Source organism: Piliocolobus tephrosceles, chromosome 7 (assembly GCF_002776525.5).
Source record: "Piliocolobus tephrosceles isolate RC106 chromosome 7, ASM277652v3, whole genome shotgun sequence".
NCBI lineage: Eukaryota > Metazoa > Chordata > Mammalia > Primates > Cercopithecidae > Piliocolobus > Piliocolobus tephrosceles.
In genome coordinates this window covers 111,071,944-111,090,947 of record NC_045440.1, presented here as the reverse complement: position 1 = coordinate 111,090,947, position 19,004 = coordinate 111,071,944, and positions in this window count along the sequence as shown.

Here is a 19,004-nt window from a genome sequence, read left to right as displayed (position 1 = left end):
GCTCATTATCACTAGCCATCAGAGAAATGCAAATCAAAACCATAATGAGATACCATCTCACACCAGTTAGAATGGCGATCATTAAAAAGTCAGGAAACAACAGATGCTGGAGAGGATGTGGAGAAATATGAACACTTTTACACTGTTGGTGGGACTGTAAACTAGTTCAACCATTGTGGAATACAGTGTGGCAATTCCTCAAGGATCTAGAACTAGAAATACCATTTGACCCAGCCATCCCATTACTGGATACATACCCAAAGGATTATAAATCATGCTGCTATAAAGACACATGCACACATATGTTTATTGTGGCACTATTCATAATAGCAAAGACTTGGAACCAACCCAAATGTCCATCAATGACAGACTGGATTAAGAAAATGTGGCATATATACACCATGGAATACTATGCAGCCATAAAAAAGGATGAGTTCATGTCCTTTGTAGGGACAGGGATGCAGCTGGAAACCATCATTCTCAGCAAACTATCGCAAGAACAGAAAACCAAACACCGCATGTTCTCACTCATAGGTGGGAATTGAACAATGAGAACACTTGGACACAGGAAGGGGAACATTACACACTGGGGCCTATTGTGGGGTGAGGGGAGGAGGGAGTGATAGCATTAGGAGATATACCTAATGTAAATGATGAGTTAATGGGTGCAGCACACCAACATGGCACATGTATACATATGTAACAAATCTGCACGCTGTGCACATGTACTCTAGAACTTAAAGTATAATAAAAAAGAGAAAAACACACATTAATATTCACAAAGTAAAAAAAAGCATAAAGTCCAAAAGATAGATATATTTTCTTACATTATGAAATATAACAAAATTAAAAGAGATTTGTAGTGGGAGATTTTAATTAACATTTCATAATTCATGACAACTGCCTAGAAGTAAGAAAAGGAAATCATTTAGGACATCTAAGTTATGACAGTCACACACACACATACAATTACTAGCAATAGAAATTTCATGTTTCCAAATACTCCTGTAATACTAACAAAAATTAACCATATATCAGGAAAGCATAAATAAATTCTAAAAAATGAAAATAGCACATACAATCTCTGTGATCCCAAGGCAATAAAACTAAAAATTATAACAAATGTAGAAAATCTAGAAAAGGAAAACGCAACTAAGAAAGAAAATACAAATATTTTATCTTAATAACCCTTGGGTCAAGAGAATTTCCAAACAGAAATTGTGGAATACCAAAAAATAATGATAATGACAATACTACATATTAGACCTATTAAATAAGCTAAAGCTCATACTTTATATGAGTTTTATGCTTAGGTGAAGAGTCATGGCTTTAAATATGTTAATAGGCAGTAAGTAAGAATATAAGTGAAATGAGTATCCAACCCAAGATATTATAACAATAATAATAAAGTTAAGAAAATTAGACTGAATTCATTATAGAGGTAGAAATTACTTAAAAAGAAGAAAAATAATATTAATAAGTGTACACAAAATCTGTTTATTGAGTTAAAATGTCAAATCGATGCAAATATACATTATAAGCAGTGATAAGGGGAAATTATCTATAGGGAAAATTAAAATGATATGAAGATAATCATTTCAAATTTATACAAATGTATTCAAAATTTCTTCTAAATAAACATAATTTACCAAACTGACTTTAAAAGAGAGAACATAAAAACTCTAAAATATTCCATTACCATACATTTAGAAATTTATCACAGAGCTCCCAACCAGTAAAATACTAAGCCTAGACATTTTCACAGGGTAAATTGACCTAACTTTCAATGAATAAATAAATCCAGTACTATTTTAAAAGTTCTAGAGTATACAAAATAAAAAATAAATCTTCCAAATCTTTTTTATGACAGGCATCTTATTAATCCTAATAAAGAACAAAACTGCATAAGTAGAAAACTACAAATTAAACTGTATTATGAATACTGATGCAAAATATTAACAAAGAGAATGCAGCAATATATTAACTTACACATAAAATCTCTAGAAGTGATATGGTAGGGTGGCAGGGGAGTGCTGGGTAGAGAGGCGGGGGTTCCTGGTGAGGGTTCCACCCTTGGGCCTCTGCCCATGGAACTATGTGAGAACAGGCACTCCTGTTTTCAAGCCTGAATGTCACATTTTCCAAGACCACTCTGGCCCGCCATGCTTCCTATCATGTGCCCATATAAACCCAAGACCTTAGCAGGCACAGACGCAAGTGGCTGAACATGGAAATCAGCGTATGAGCAGATCACTGACGGCAGAACAATGCAGCAAAGAAAGAGAAAAGAGGAGAGACATCTGCATGCCAAGGGGAGTTGGACTGAGGGGCTACTGGAGAATAGTCTGGTTACTGGGTGGCCCAACTCCAGAGGAAAACTACCTTCCCACTCCATCTCCCCTTCCAGCTTTCCATCCATCTTTCTGAGGGCCAACTCCTCCCTCAATAGAACTTCGATCCCATGTGTGATCTGATTCTTTCAGGACACTGGACAAGAGCTCGGGATACAGAAGGCTGTCACATTGGCCCTCCGCCCTTGTGGTAAGGCAGAGGGTCCCTTGAGCTGATTAACACACAAGCCATTTGCAGACGGCAAATCTAAAAGAGCTTTGTAACACACACCCACTTGGGCTTGGGGAGTTGTAGTCACCCTCCCCTAGATGCTAGGCTGGAGCCCAAGAGTGCTCTGCACCTGCCCAAATGCATGCTCCCCCTAGGAGCATGCTCCCCTCTAGGGGTTTGAGCTGTGGGTGACTAAACAGGCGAACAACACCCCTATTGCACGTCCTGTATGGGGAATCAGGGATCTCTCCTGTTTCAGAAGGATATAGTTTCTGTGGGGAAAAGAACTGGGTAACTGGGGGACAGTGGTGTTTTATTGTATACTTTGTGAACTGTGAATCAAGTGAATGGATTAGTTATTAAACAATAAAATTTTTAAAATTCTCCCTCTCATAAAAGAAGAAATGAGAATCAACCTTGTGTTTCTTTAAACATGAATATTTTATTCATCTAGCATATTTTTGCTGATAATATCGATGAGGGGAGAGCTCTGCATTTGTGCAGATCTTGATTGGTTGAGTTGACTTTAGATATGTTACATTCTAGATCCTGAATTATTGGCCTCAATTTATAGATGAGAAATGCACTATGAAGAAAACAGCAAAGCTGAGAGCAGGACATGAATCTTTTCTTCTAGCCTCTTTATCACTTACCATTTTGACTGCTCCTTAGTGCAGGAATCTTGGGCAAGATTCCTAGCATTCTCCCTAAAAAAATATAGTTGTTGTTATTTTCTTCTTAAATTAGGATAATAAAATTTTTTTTCTAAGGGCTTTTAATAAGATTAATTTAGATGATAGCTATAAAATGGATAACAGAATACTCTGATTAGGTAGTGGATCTTATCTCCTTATGCAGATAAGGAAGGGTCAGCTTTTATACTGGAACATCAGCTTTTGGAAAGATTCTTTCAATATTTATTAGACACCTACTTTGAGGTAGGTACTATCCTAGGCTCAGAGGATACAGCTTTGGATAAAACAGACAAACACTCATGGAATGTAATTCCTTGATATAAGTGTCATCAGTCAAGCTTATTATTTTTAAATTTCTAGAATTTGGAGCAAACACAGCATGAAGGAGAGCCTCGTCTACTTCTCCAGCCACCTCCATCATCCTTATAGTGGCATCAAGGGCACTTGTTTAGACCTCAGTGACTCTACTTCTGACCTTAAGATACTGGAGTGTCATTTGTCACAGTGTCTTTATGGAGTAGCTGACACTCTGATCCTGCTAGTCCTGAAAGCTAATCCCTGGCATGCAACTAAATTTCCCAAGGGCATACTTCAAGAACAGATATGTTTCTACCATACAGTAAATCTAATTTCAAATGATAACAAATGAAAATAGAAATTAAACATATACTTTTTGGACATTCAGTGTTCATAGTACTGGACGGATGCTATAAAAAGAAGGGCTGTTACTTGAAACAAACTAGAAATTTGTTATATTAATCCATTGCTGGAATATAAAAATACCTCCTCTTGTCTAGAAAAGTATTATGATTTTATAGCTTTCTAGCATGTTTCAGTTGTGCAGTTTAAATGACCCTTGCTCTTAAACAAAACAACAGTTTGTGCCTTTACTCAATGCTTCTTTGTTGAGACCTTTTGACACTTCATTTGTTTTATTTAATTGACAAGGATAAATCGAGTTGGGAAAGGAATCGTATTTCCCTATTCAGGGAGCATCTGGATTTAGGTCAGTGGTAAAGAAAGCACCCAAGTGTGTACCAAGTGTGCATTTCCAAGCTATGCATTTACTGAAACTGAGTATTAACATTGTCTTGGCTTGTTATGCATACAACTGAACTCAAGACCCATTTCTTACATGATTTCAGGCATTATCAGATAAGGAGGTACCTAGATTGCTAGGGCACACCTGTTTAAACTCAGGAAAAACAAAAAAGACAAATATGATGGGAAAACTTGCCCCCAAACTCTAAATTCAACAATCCAAAATTCAACACTTACTGAGTTTTCTCTCTCTCTCTCTCTGTCTCTCTCCTCTCTCTCTCTCTGTCTCTCTCTCTCTCTCTTGTAAAAAGGAGGGAGAAATAAAGATTCTGGCATAGAAATTATTAGTCATGGCCATTTCCAAAGGCTATACTGCCAGCCCTTTTTCCTTAATTACTTTAAGGGAGTTTTCTGTAAACAATTACAAAGATGCTTATCTTTGATTAAAGTTTCCTTTCTCTGATTCAAATTTTGCCATTGAAATGACCTCCACACAGAAACCAGCAGTCTCCTATCATAATGGTGAACATCTTTTGAATTGCTGTTGATCACTCCAAAAGGAAAAGCTTTCCTAAGGACTTGGGATACATACTAAGGTAGCATTTTAACAAAGTAAAAATTTCCCCCTCCCTGTTTATTTCAGGTTTACATAATATAGTTAAGTAACAAAATTAGATTGTTATAATCAAATGAAAACTGTCACTGGATCACCCCAAGTAGTCTAGCAAATTTTACTCAGCACTAAGCAGAAATCCACTCTTAAAATCAAAGGTATTATAAAGCCAAATGAGTTTTCATATCTGAAGATTAAGCAAGCACAGTAAGCATGTTCTAGATTAAGCAAGAATACTTTGAATCTAAGGCAAACGGGATAAACGAGAAGTTGGATACCATGTTGAAGAAAACAAAAAAAAAATTGTTTCAGTAATTATAAAATCTTGGTAATATATTGATTCTTCATTCTAATGACTGAAGGCTTGAGTTGGGTACCTGCAAGTTACATTTTAAAAAGCCAGCTCCAATTTGTATAGTCAAGATGAGAGTACTTCCTCTGTTGGTGATATGAAAATAACACCAATCAAAAGGTTGTTCAATAGTGAATCATCGATGGCAGGAAGTTAACTTTTTTTTTTTTTTTTTTTTTTTTTTTTTGAGGAGTCTCACTCTGCCACCCAGGTTGGAGTGCAGTGGTATGATCTCAGCTCACTGCAAGCTCCACCTCCCAGGTTCACGCCATTCTCCTGCCTCAGCCTCCTAGTAGCTGGGACTACAGGCACCTGCCACGAGGCCCGGCTAATTTTTTGTATTTTTAGTAGAGACAAGGTTTCACTGTGTTAGCCAGGATGGTCTCGATCTCCTGACCTCTTGATCCGCCCACCTCAGCCTCCCAAAGTGCTGGGATTACAGGTGTGAGCCACTATGCCAGGCTGGAAGTTAGCTTTTTGACTGAATTTCTGCTTCTTTCAGAAGCAGTTGTAGTTCATTTGACGCTATACATAGAGTAAGTGCAGCATGTTGTTATTTTACTGAATAGGTTAATCACATGTTTCTGACTTTTCTTGCAATGCAAATTAGATCCTAGAAACAAAAGATATTTATATACTTATTACCACTTCCAAAAATAAGTGTAAGAGAAAGATAATATCAAACAGATATTTATTTATTTATCTACTTACTTACTTACTTACTTACTTACTTATTTTTTTAGAGAGTCTCTCTCTGTTGCCCAGGCTGGAGGGCAGTGGCACAATCTTGGCTCACTGCAAACTCCACCTCCTGAGTTCAAGTGACTCTTGTGCCTCACCCTCCTGAGTACCTGGGATTACAGGCTCATGCTGCCATGCCTAGCTAATTTTTGTATTTTTAGTAGAGATGGGGTTTTTCCATGTTGGACAGACTGGTCTTGAACTCCTGACCTCAAGTGATCCGCCAGCCTCAGCCTCCCAGAATGCTGAGCTTACAGGTGTGAGCCACAATGCCTGGCTAGATTTATATTTATTTATCTAAATAGTGGTATTAACTTTTTAAAGCTCTTTTGTACCAGCACAAGAACGGGTATAAAAATCATTTATATGTAAAATAGTAATAAACTTCTATTTTAATGAAAAATTAAGACAATAAAAGCTCTACACATTTAGCAGGCTGTAAAGACATTATTTTGTAAGATCAGACAATAATTAAATCCAAATAGTCTTTATAATAATCATAAACACTTGTTTTTGAGTATGAATAGCTTCAAAAGATAGGACATAAAAATTCCCAGACTAATTTCTTACATTTTTATCACATCAAGTAATCACAACACAAAGGCGTCTAGCAGAGAAATAAAGAAATCTTCTGTGTTATGCATGCAGATGAGTTCCTTGATGTTAAAGTAAATGTGCAAGTACCTAATTAAATTGAAAACCATTTTTACAGATTTGATGATAAGATATGCTGATTAGTAATTGTTCCTAATGAATTTATCCCTAAGAATTTTAATTTGTACCTCTTAACGCTGGTACCATTTCAAAATCTTTGACTTGAAAAACAGATAGCTGGGTATTTTTTACGTAATCTGGGGACTTGAGTTATGTCAATCTAAAACATCTCACTTATGTAGTGTCATTTAACACATCAGTAAAATGTTTCAGGATAATTTTATAAGTGCCTTTTCTTGCAATAAACATGATACCAATACCTTAGCTTTTTGCTGAATGGCTTTGTAAATCTGGGCTTGATGCATCATTAGCATGTATCAAATTTATAGTACAGGCAATCTTAGGATAGGGAGACAGCCTGATCCATCAGGGCAATGACCTTCTGTAATGCATATGACCAACCTGTAGTTTTAGGTCACATATTTTATGGCTTGGTTGCTCTTGATTCTATGCTACTAATGCTTTTTCAGGCACCTAAAGTCATCAGCAAAATACATTTCTATATTATTAACCTCACCCTTATGAAATATGTACCAAGGTCTATTTCTGGAGAGAATCTTTAAGATCATTAACTAAAGTATTCATCCTATAATGTTGAGATCTATTCGAAACATTTTAATATTGGAGAAAAGCAGTCAGCTTTTAAAAGCATTGATAAAATCATTTTTCTTTCTGTCAGCTAATTAATACTTTCTAGGTAATTAATCTTGGGGCTTTCCAACATTTTATTTTCTTAATTAAAATGTATGACTTAGAAGACAGAATTATTTAAAGCAAGCACACTTGAGTTAATCAGTGGGTGTGTGAGTGGTTAGGGATTGCAGAGTATAAACAGTTTTGGGAAGGGGAATAGTTAAATCATTGGATATAAATACCAGGGAATATTCAACTGTCAAAAGTCATTTTTAAAGTAAAATATTTAGTGAGATGGGCAATATTTATAATATAAACTTCAGTGAAAGGTGAATAGAGAATGTATATAATACAATCCCAAGTTCTAAAAACTGAAGAGAAAGATAAACTAAAATATTAACAATTATGATTTTGGGGTTATAGGAAGAAGAGTGTTTCTATTTTCTCACTTATACTGTACCTCACTCACAATACCATGTAGTGGTTAAGAACATAGGTTTAGAGTTATGCCTTAGTTTACCAGTTACCTGAATGAGTTTAAATAACCTCTCTTGAGTGTTTTCTCTTGCATGTCAAATGGAAAAAAGTAATATTTACCTTATAAGGTCCCTGTGATGTCTCAATGAGATTACACATAGTAATTCTTAGTACTGTGCCTTCCAAATGGTATGTGCACAATAAATGGTAGCTATTAGTATTAGGCATTTTATTAAAACATCTGCAAAATAAAGAGTACTACTTTAAAGGAACCGCAAATATAAAGGATACTTTTAAATATATGTGCTATCTACAGAATAAAATTACCTACTTTAATTCAAGAAAATTACATATATTTTTAAATTATTCTAGGCCAATTTTATAAAACTACTATATCAATGTTTATACTATTTTAGGAGCATATATGTTTGTGTATATGTGTGTTTCTTATCGGTAGATATTACAGAAAGTTAAATTACTGTCTAGAAATTTCAATTTTCATTATGGTATTGAGAAGTAGTCTCTAAAAATTTAAAAGAGTATTATTCACACCTGTAGGAATAAAGATCTTCTCAGATTTCCCAAGCTTTAGAAACTATTCATTTAGATGTTAAAAACAAATTATCTATGTCTTACATAAATTATAAATAATTCATGAACCCCACAATGAAATACTTATGGTCTCATTTAATACTTCCTTGGGTAATAAAATAAACACTATGTTCTGTTTATCTGCCTGAATAGCCAGAATTTTAGTTTCTGTTTTAGTTGATAATTCATAAAAAGAAATTTAGGGGGCTGAACTGTAGATTTCAAACTCGAAAACTAGAACATTTAGAAAGTTTATTATTTTTATAGAAGACTTAGCTATTGGCTATCCAGAGTAGATTGGCCCATGTGTGGTTAAGGAATAAGATATAAAATTTAAGACCTCATCTTTTTTTTTTTTTTTTTTTTTTAACTCTTTTGCTTTGGTGACAATAGAACAGAGCCTCACAGAATTAAAGCAAGAAGTGACCTTTCACTCATCATCCATCTGTTGATCCATTTATTCATTCTTTCTCTATATATTAGTAGAGTACCTATAATGTGACGTGCACTTTACTAATGTGACACACCTCTTTAAAATACAAAGGTGAACCAGAAAGGCAAAGTCTCCGACCTGGGAGAATTTACAGTCCACCAGGAGAACCACGCAATAAACAAACAGACAAAATAAACAGCAAGTGCTATAAAAGAAATGAGCAGGATGATGTCAAAAATAGTTATTATTTGTTGGGTGGTGGCAGATGAGAGATACTTCAGGTAGGTTTGTCTGGGAAGCTTCCCTGAATTGTGACCTGAGGGAGGAGACAGAGCCAGGCAGGAAGAGATGGGCAAAGAAACTTCCAGACTCAGAAAACCACAGGGCTTGGCGAACAATTGTGACATAATTCTAAGTGAAACAGGAATGCTAAATTGAATTTATTAATACAATAGGACATGGAGAAAAGAAATGAATTGCATTGTTATGTGTCAACATGGATAAAGCTCAAAGACATAGTGAAGAGGAAAAGCAAGCTATATCATGTTCCTCATGGTATCATTTATGGAACTTTTAAAAACACAAAGCAATGGTACATATTTGTTGTATGCATATACATGTAAAATAAAGTATAAAACCATATATGATAATGACATATAAGAATTTTAGGGCTTTGCTTACTTCTGGAGAGAAAGGGAAGGAATGGAATGTGGAACTTTATAATTTTTTTTTTTTAAAGAAATATGAAGCAAAATCCTAAAGTCAAGGGATGATTACCTAAGTCTCTCACTTTTTACAATTTTCTGTGTATTAGAAAAGTTGAAAGACTAGAAACTTCAATAAAACAGAATACAAATTGTATAAAGCTAATACTATAACTAAATTCAAAAGCAGATAGTATGAGATAGTATGATCTGGTATTTAAAAACTGGAAATAAGGCTGGGTGCGGTGGCTCACACCTGTAATCCCAGCACTTTGGGAGGCCAAGGTGGGCGGATCACGAGATCAGGAAATTGAGACCATCCTGGCTAACACGGTGAAACCCCGTCTCTACTAAAAAATACAAAAAAATTAGCTGGGGGTGGTGGCAGGCGCCTGTAATCCCAGCTACTCAGGAGGCTGAGGCAGGAGAATGGCGTGAACCCGGGAGGTTGAGCTTGCAGTGAGCCCAGATTGTGCCAATGCACTTCAGCCTGGGTGACAGAGCGAGACTCTGTCTAAAAAAAAAAACAAAAAAAACAAAAAAAAACAAACCTGGAAATAAATTCTGTGTGGTGGAATTATGGGTGATTTTTGTTTTTATTCTTTGTTCCAAATAGCAGTATACTGCATGGATCAAGAATATAGGAAAAGTAGTCAACCAAGAGAAAGGCAAGTGGCTATGTTGTGGAGGAAGAATGGATAAGATGTAGCCATTCTGATTTTTTGGTTGTGGGTACAATGCCTTACATCCTTACCTTCTAGTATGTTCCACAACCTATTTTTTTTAAATGTTTGCTTATTGTTGTTTTTAAAACAGCTTTACTGATACAATTGATACACAATAAATTTACAGTATATAACTTGCTGTTTTGAGGTATGTCTATTCCCATGTAATAGTCACCACAATCACCTCATAAACATATACATCAGCCTCAAAAGTTTTCTTATGTTCATTGGTGCTTATTCTCTCCTATCTCTTCCCCTCTCTACCTACACCACTGATCACTTTGTAGGCTTTAATCTAAATGGAATCAGAGGATATGTACTTTTTTTGGTCTTGTTTCTTTCACTCAGCATAATTATTTTGAGATTCATCCATGTTATTAAAAATAGTAATAGCTTATACCTTTTATTGATAAATAGTATTCCATTGTATATATGTACCACAATTTGTTTATTCATTTAGCTGTTGATGGACATCTAGACTGTTTCCAGTTTTGGACTATTACAAATAAATCTCCTATAAATATTCACGTGCCAGTCTTTGTATGGACATATTCTTTCTTTGCTCTTGGGTAAATGCAATCTATTTTTAAACATCCAAAGTAGCAGATCTTCTGTTTCACTTGAGATTATAAGAGTTTTCATGATGAAAATGCTTTCCATTAAATTACATTTAACTTTGCGTTTTCTCAAATTGATTCACATAATTAAATTCATCCTTTCACCTTTTGTATTTATACTTGACAAATGTCTATAGTCTCTCACCATGCCTGTAGTGCCCACTTTACTAAAAATGCCTCATGATCAGGATTCTTGATTATTTTTTTCAGGTGGGGGATGAGTCAGTCTTTTCACTTTTTAAATCTCATGAATATTCTTATTCTCTGCCATTTAGCTTATTCTAGTTTTAGGTGACTTGTAATTTGCAAAGTCCATTAACATGAAAACAATGTGAAGAGAGTGTGGTTTTTAGTGCTTCCTCATGTACGCATTTATATTTTTAATCCCACTGTTAATTCTATTTAACAAGAATTTACTGATTGGTTTCAAGGCAGTTGACATGGGCAGTAGCGCGATGAATAAGGTGGATCTACAGAGTGGTTACAGCAAGGAGTTTGAGGCTAACAGATTTGAAACTGAACCCTGGATCAGTTATTCCCAGTCTTTGGGGTCTTGAGCAAGCAGCTTTATGTGTCTAATCGTTTGTAAAAGGAGAAAATTATAGTACCTCTTTTACCTGGTTGCGAGGATTAAATGAAATAATGCAGGTGGGATGTTTAGTATTCCTTCTCGCATCCCATGAACCCCTTCCCACCAAAAAATGATAGTCCATCCTCATGTCTATGAAGTGGCACGAACTTCTCCAAGCTGTCACTGGATTGTCACTGGAATTTCCTTTTAGCTTACCATGCCAATTATGCCCTTCTGATGGACGGATGGAGAGGGCTTTACACTCATGGGGCCCTAAACACTGAGGTGGCTTCTGAAGCTGTAGATACGGTCACATTCATCATCTTTTTCACCTTTCATTGACATCATATTTCCCTCCATTTCTCTCATTGTTTTCTTGTTTTCAATTGCTTAGTAAAGAAAGAACTTTGAGAGTAACAGAAGAAAATGTCTTTGAAATCCAGCCATTCATTGATGAGCATTAATTTATTCACACAGCTGGAAGGTTTTAGGGTTTTAGGAGGGTCACTAAGTAAACTGCCTCTCTCCTAATCAAGCACAGAATACATGTGCAGTTAAGTGCAGAGTCAGAAAGATGCAGCTCAAAGTATCACTTGTTTTGGTAAACTGCTAAAGTTGATTCTAGAATATTCCTTGAAGTCTGCAGGGGAACAGGTTGTTAATCCTTTATTCTACAATTAAACTTACCCCTATCCTCAGTACTGGCAAGATGGACAATCACAAGTTTCCCCTGCAGAAGCAGATTTCTAACAACACAGATGGGAGCAGTATAGAAAACACTCTCTCAGGCACCTAGGAAGTCCCAGGAGAAGGAGGTTGGAGGGAGTATGCGCAGATCTGGATCCATTTTTTTGACTCTCCAGGTAGATTTTTGCTTTTCCTTCCCTCAGTGGAAAGAGTGAGTAGAAAGTGGAGAAAGAAAATGTTAGTCTAGGTAGTGTCCTTCGTCGTGGAAACAGGAGGAGCTTGGAATAAATATCCCTCTTTCCCCTCAGTGAGAGTATCCGGGAGCTCATGGGGTGTATCTCCTCTTGGAGTCAGGGAAGGATGAGTTCCTGTCACATTAGGTGGTCACATGCTCTTGTGTCCCACTATGCTACATTCCTTGGAGGCAGGGTCCTGGTTCATTCTCCTTTGCCCTCAGCTCTGGGCTGAGTACTCAACACTATAGAGTGAGACTGACTTTAATGTGATTTTATGCCTGACTTAAAGGATATGGCAAAGAAGAGAGATGGAAGAATTTGCCCTTGCTTCTCTTGCCAGGAGGGAAAGAGCTAATCTTAACAAAACATTCCTCTACTTTCAAGGGTTTCTCTTGGCGTTGGAGGAGAGCTCTCACTTACTTTTATATTCATTGATAACTTTTAAGGGAAAGCATGTTTCTCTTCTCTCTGCATGTGAAGAAAGCATTTCAGTTTCACAGGAGTCTTAAAAAGGATACAAGAAGATATAAAGGTTTAAAACCTGCCAGTTTCAACGTTTGAAGCTTCCATGCAGTTCGCTCTGCTGAAGTGGTTGATATCAATGGTTTGCGAGCTGGTTCCATTCTGGAGAAAGGAGGTTTGCCTGTTTTTTTTTTTTTTTTTTTTTTTTTTTTTTTTTTGAGGCGGAGTCTTGCTCTGTCGCCCGGACTGGAGTGCAGTGGCCGGATCTCAGCTCACTGCAAGCTCTGCCTCCCGGGTTTATGCCATTCTCCTGCCTCAGCCTCCGGAGTAGCTGGGACTACAGGCGCCCTCCACCTCGCCCGGCTAGTTTTTGTATTTTTAGTAGAGACGGGGTTTCACCGTGTTAGCCAGGAAGGTCTCGATCTCCAGACCTCGTGATCCGCCCGTCTCGGCCTCCCAAAGTGCTGGGATTACAGGCTTGAGCCACCGCGCCCGGCCTAGGTTTGCCTGTTAAGACACTGTTTCTGTGTGTTGGTTGTGCTATCTAACTTCAGCTTTATCTTAGTCATGTTCCAACATTGATATTCTATAGGGAAAATTATAATCCTATAAAGTGCTTTGACAGAAACAGGAAGAAAAAAAATCCATGTTTTGATTGAGGGTTACTAGGAATTTTCCTTTATGAAGATATGATCTGTAAGTTTTAAGACTTTGGTAATAACTATCGTGCAAGGATAAATGTGGATTATTTCTACTCCCTGAAGATAAAATGAAAAAAAAAATATAAATTATTACTGTGATATGTCAATGTATATCAAATTGAAGATGGGAGTGTGGAAGAGAAGTTAAATTGCAAACTTTGTGTTACAATTACAATCCATATTACATGTTTTGTAGGCAGAGAGAGAAAACCTGATCATTTTGACCTAAAAAGCAGTTTTTTTAGCTACATTTTTTCTTCCAATTTTCTTTCATAATGACTGAACCCATACAGAGATTGCAGAGATTGTTTTCTTTTTATCTTTTCTTCTTCTTCTTTTATTTATTTATTTATTTTTTGAGATCGCGTTTTGTCTTGTTGCCCAGGCTGGAGTGCAATGGCGCAATCTCGGCTCACCGCAACCTCCGCCTCCAGGGTTCAAGAGATTCTCCTGCCTCAGCCTCCCGAGTAGTTGGAATTATAGGCATGCGCCATCATGCCCGGCTAATTTTGTATTTTTAGTAGACACGGGGTTTCTCCATGCTGGTTAGGCCTGTCTTGAACTCCCAATCTCAGTTTGTCTGCCCTCCTCAGCTTCCCAAAGTGCTGGGATTACAGGCATGAGCCACCACACCTGGCCCAGAGATTGTTTTCTGCTGAGTTCCTGAATCTTATTCAATAAAGAAATGTGATTTTCATGTTTATGATAACTGCTTTTAGGAATTAGATTAGGGTCAACTCTTTTCTAAAATAAATATCATCAATTATTCTGCTTGTCTAACAAACACACACACACACACACACACACACACACACACACACACACACACACCAAAAATAGGTAAATTGCTGCCATGAATATAAAATGGCTTTTATTTGTATCTACCAAAATATTCTCCACTTTGTTTCCATGGCATACAGTCTCAGTCCAGGCCCTGACATTCATACAAATATAAAGAAGCTCTGCACTATGTCTCCTAATGCCACATTATGCTTTTGCTACGGAAGAAAAAAATCACAACTTGATATATAGTGTTAGTTCATTCATCAATTAAACAACCTTCATCTAAAATGCTTCAGTAAGTTCTAATTGCCCATTTATAAACAGTCTTTGGCAAAAGAGACATCTCAGATGACAGGCATTAATGACTTACTAGAAGTAGAAAAAAAATTCTGATCTTTTTCATGATTCAAAAGCAAACAAATCTCAGGTTTTCCCCAGAAAAAGAAATATGATCTGTTTTAATGTTTTCTGTCCTCACTAATTGTTTTAACTATAAGAAAACATTGATTTGGAGAATTCAGAGTCACTTATGTCATGGATACTTCCCCAGGCCAATTAAGCCTGGGAATTTAGTTGGAATACAAAATAAGAAATCTATTTTTCTGTGGTGCTGCTTCATCTTCTCTAGGGTCTTCTTTGCTTTTTACTACCAGATGATCCTAATTAATCTTGGTTTCCAACTTGTGTCCAAAGAGAACACATGACACAATCCAAACGGCTTCTTAAACCATATGGTTATTAAAGAGAATTATCTTGCAGAGCTGGAAAGCTTCCTTCTCCTTATTTCTACTTATGGCTCTCTTGCTTTTGCCTGAAGATAAGAGCTCTTGACCATGGTACTGCCTCCATGCCTTTAGTGCAATAACACGCTCAAGAACGCAGCCAAGACAACTTCCTCACCTTTCATTTCACCTAGACAGGTGCAGGTTCTTTCTCTTTCTGCAGCCAATAGAGGAAGATCCTGGATAAGTAAACCTGCTTGGCTCAGATGAGACTGAGTCACATCCTCGAACAATCACTGTGCTCTTCCTACTTATCCGTGGTGGGATCTGGAAGCCCCTTGAAAATTGCTATTTTCTCTCTTTCCTCTATTTGGATACTTCCCCAGGCTTTAGGCAGCTGTTTTAATATAAGTTCATTATCCCTCTTTGAAGCAATATATTTACTCCAGCTAAGAGAAGACAATTTATCTAACAGAGATGTCACTGATTCTCTAAAGAAGAGTCATGTCTTCCCAAAGCTCTTGAGTAACAGGAAGACTATATTTACTACACTTTGCTCATGAGGGTTGTTTGAAAATGGGACGCTGTCTCATACACAGGAGGAGTTCCAGCAGCAGCTCAAATATTGCCGTGCTATTTATGACTCACAGAACTTACAGTGGAGAAACAGAGAGAAGGTAATCTAGATATGCTTGTATATTGGTCATTTTTAGGCACATTCACTGGACTGCAGAGAGATTCTTCGGATAATTGAAAATCCTGCATTTGAATATACTCTGGATTCAGTGGAAAAAAATTAAATTCAGATACAACTGTATATTATGTTTGGGTTACAACTATTACATAGTCAGATGGTTTTATTGCTTAGCCATAGTTGTTATGATTTCTGGTCTCATTAAAGTTATTTATTTTAACATCATTAACTTCCTCCAATTCAGTTTTTCTTCAAAATCTGAAGTTTATTAACATTATTTCCTGTTAACCTTTTTAATAATATGAGTATTACTACCATTTACTAATAGCATTTTATTAACCTTACTAATACTACAACCACTAATTCAAGCAAAATTTTATTGGATTCTCATTAGGCACTGAGCTAACCACTTTGTGTGCTCACCACTTCATTCCCACAATAATTTATGTAGGTACTGTTATGATTCTTATTCTACAGGTCTGGATTCTGAGGCTCAGAGAAGTTAAGCAGTTATGGTCACAAAGCTATAAAGAAGTAGAACAAAATCTCCGACCCAAGTATATCTGACCGACTCCAAATCCTGAGCGCTTAAACCATTAGTTGGCACCTGTATTTTCATGTACATATTATGTATATAAAATTAATAGGTTTAGTTAAGTGTATCTGTTAATATATACATATATGAATAATAACATTTATTTTCATCTGGAATCCAGGATCTGCTGAATTGGTTTATGAATAGTTGCTATATTTGCCACTCAGAAAATTGAAACAACAATTTGTCTTTTCTTTTACCTTATAGATAAATGTAAACACTAACTGCATGCAAAAATCACGATTTTTAGGCTAAAAGAATCCATTAATTTTCACTTAATTTTTAGTAATTTCTTCTACTACTAATAATAGATAAAACATTAAGCACCCCATTGAAGAAAATTACAACCTTAAACTATTCTTTAAAGATTTCCAATGTATCTTTTCCCGTTCCTGCCTCCCTTCACATTCCTTATCTTATCTAAATATTCTTAATTGAACATATTTAAAAAGAATTAGCATATGTCAACAATACCCTTAAGTACATCTCCAGGTCTTAACTCTTAGCACTCTGCCTGGCACATGGTTAATGATCCTTAAGTGTTTGTTACATTTTATTGAAGCAAAAGCTAAACATGGAGTTAAGTCCTTCTAGCAAAGTTGTAAATAGACAAAAGCCCATCTTTTTCAGAAAAATACCCAAATATTTCCTTAATATGTTCATTTATTTATAACACATTTTTTGGAATTAGTTTAAATATCCTTAAACAAAAATTTAGAGGCACTCATCAATTTTAGTTATTTTATTTGGCCACTTTGCCTTCAATTAATGTATATGCAATACAATTTTAGAACAGTCAATGTGTAATCAATCTAGATCCCTTGTAAACATAAATCTGCTTCCTTGAAACTTATGAGAATATTCAATTACTTGAATTTATTAGAAACTTACAGTGAATTCAATTTAGTTTAAAGATCAAATGTTTGGATACTCTTTTTCTGTTGTATACACATGCCATTTTTGATCAGCACGTACCATTTTTTTTTCCTTAGCTAAAACCAGAATTGGAAAAGGCAAAAATACCGTGAGAACAGCAGTTTTCTTGTGGTATTTCCAGCTCACTGGAAGTGGAGTATACTGGAAATCACGGGAGACAGGCCTTTCCCATGGGGCTCTAAGACCAGCAGTGCTAATCCAAGAGGTTTGGTTTATTTAAAGCTATTCTCTTAGGCTCATCTATCACTAGTCTCAAGGCCTCTAACAAAACCCATAGCAGGCAAGGCAATTTTACATGTATTCTGGCAGTCTTCTTCTATGTGGAGTTATTGTCCAAATAGACGAACGTTTGCCTTTCAACAAATATGTAATGGGTTTTCATAACTCTGAAAGATGGGTCTCCAAGTATAGATTCTCTTTTCATGTTCTCTGTGGAGGTTTGGATCACTTCCTAATCACAGAATGGAAAACAAACTCCCTTTCAAACCATCAGCATTTTAATTCCTTCCTCTTTCAGTTTATTTATCGTGAGATGACACTGTCACTGCCAACACTAGGGCAGGGGATGCACTATGATTTGAAACACTGTTGGGGTAAGTAGTACATTTAGAGTTTCTCAGTTACTAATATTTTTTTCAATCTTTTTTTAAAGCATGGTTTTATTTTGGGTCAAGAGTAGCAACTGAAGGCCAAAACATGTACATGGTAAAAAGGAAATTAAGTTTGTTTCAATAAATATTTCTCAAGCACCTACTCTGTGGCAGGTTCTGAGGATTTTTAAATGAATAAGACAAAAGTAGCTGATATTGGCGAAAGCTTACTGTTTTCTATGCGATTCTCTAGGCCCCTTACATATATTATTCCATGGAAGTCTATCAACAACCCTGCAAGGTAAGCTCACGTGTTGACCCTATTTTACAGAGATCATTTGGTTGCAGAGAAGTTAATCAACTTGCTTATAGTCACACAGGCAGAAAATAGTAGCACTGGGATTCAAACCCCTGTCATCTACCTTTAGAAACTATGTTTTAAATCCTGTATTTCCTTAAAATATTGACATTATAAGGTAGAAGACCAATGTACAAACCAATAACACAATACAATATGATATGAACAATAAAGTATAATTGAGGTAGACAGTAACATTCTGATGGAGTGGAGGGTAGAGGAGAAAGTCAAGGGAGACTTAAAAAAAATGTGATATTTAAGTGGAGATAGAAAGGTGGGAATGCAGTTTACCTCATAGAACAACTTTGAACAGAGAAGAGGAATAGGATGAAGAAGCTCCTGCCATGAGAGAAATAGCATGTTAAATACATGGAGACATGGCATAGCAGGGTTATGTCCTGGAAACCACAATTGATGTAGCATTTCTGAAACACCAAGCATCACCATGGAGAGAGGTGGCAGGAAGTGAGTCTACAGATGTAAGCGAGTGTCAGTTCATAGGGAAACTTACGTGACATGCTAAGAAGACTACGTTTTATACTGTAAACCAATGTTTCTCAAGGTTTCTCTTCAATGTACCTGTATAGATAGAAAGAGAAATAAACCCTTAGGCTGAGACAGTGTAGCCCACATAGTCAAGTCCTCACATAGAAAAACGTTTTGAAGCTTAGGTTTTGTTTAAATTTATGCATTTGCTTTCAATTACATAATACTTTTATTTTTATTATTTTATTTTATTTTATTTTATTTTATTTTATTTTATTTTATTTT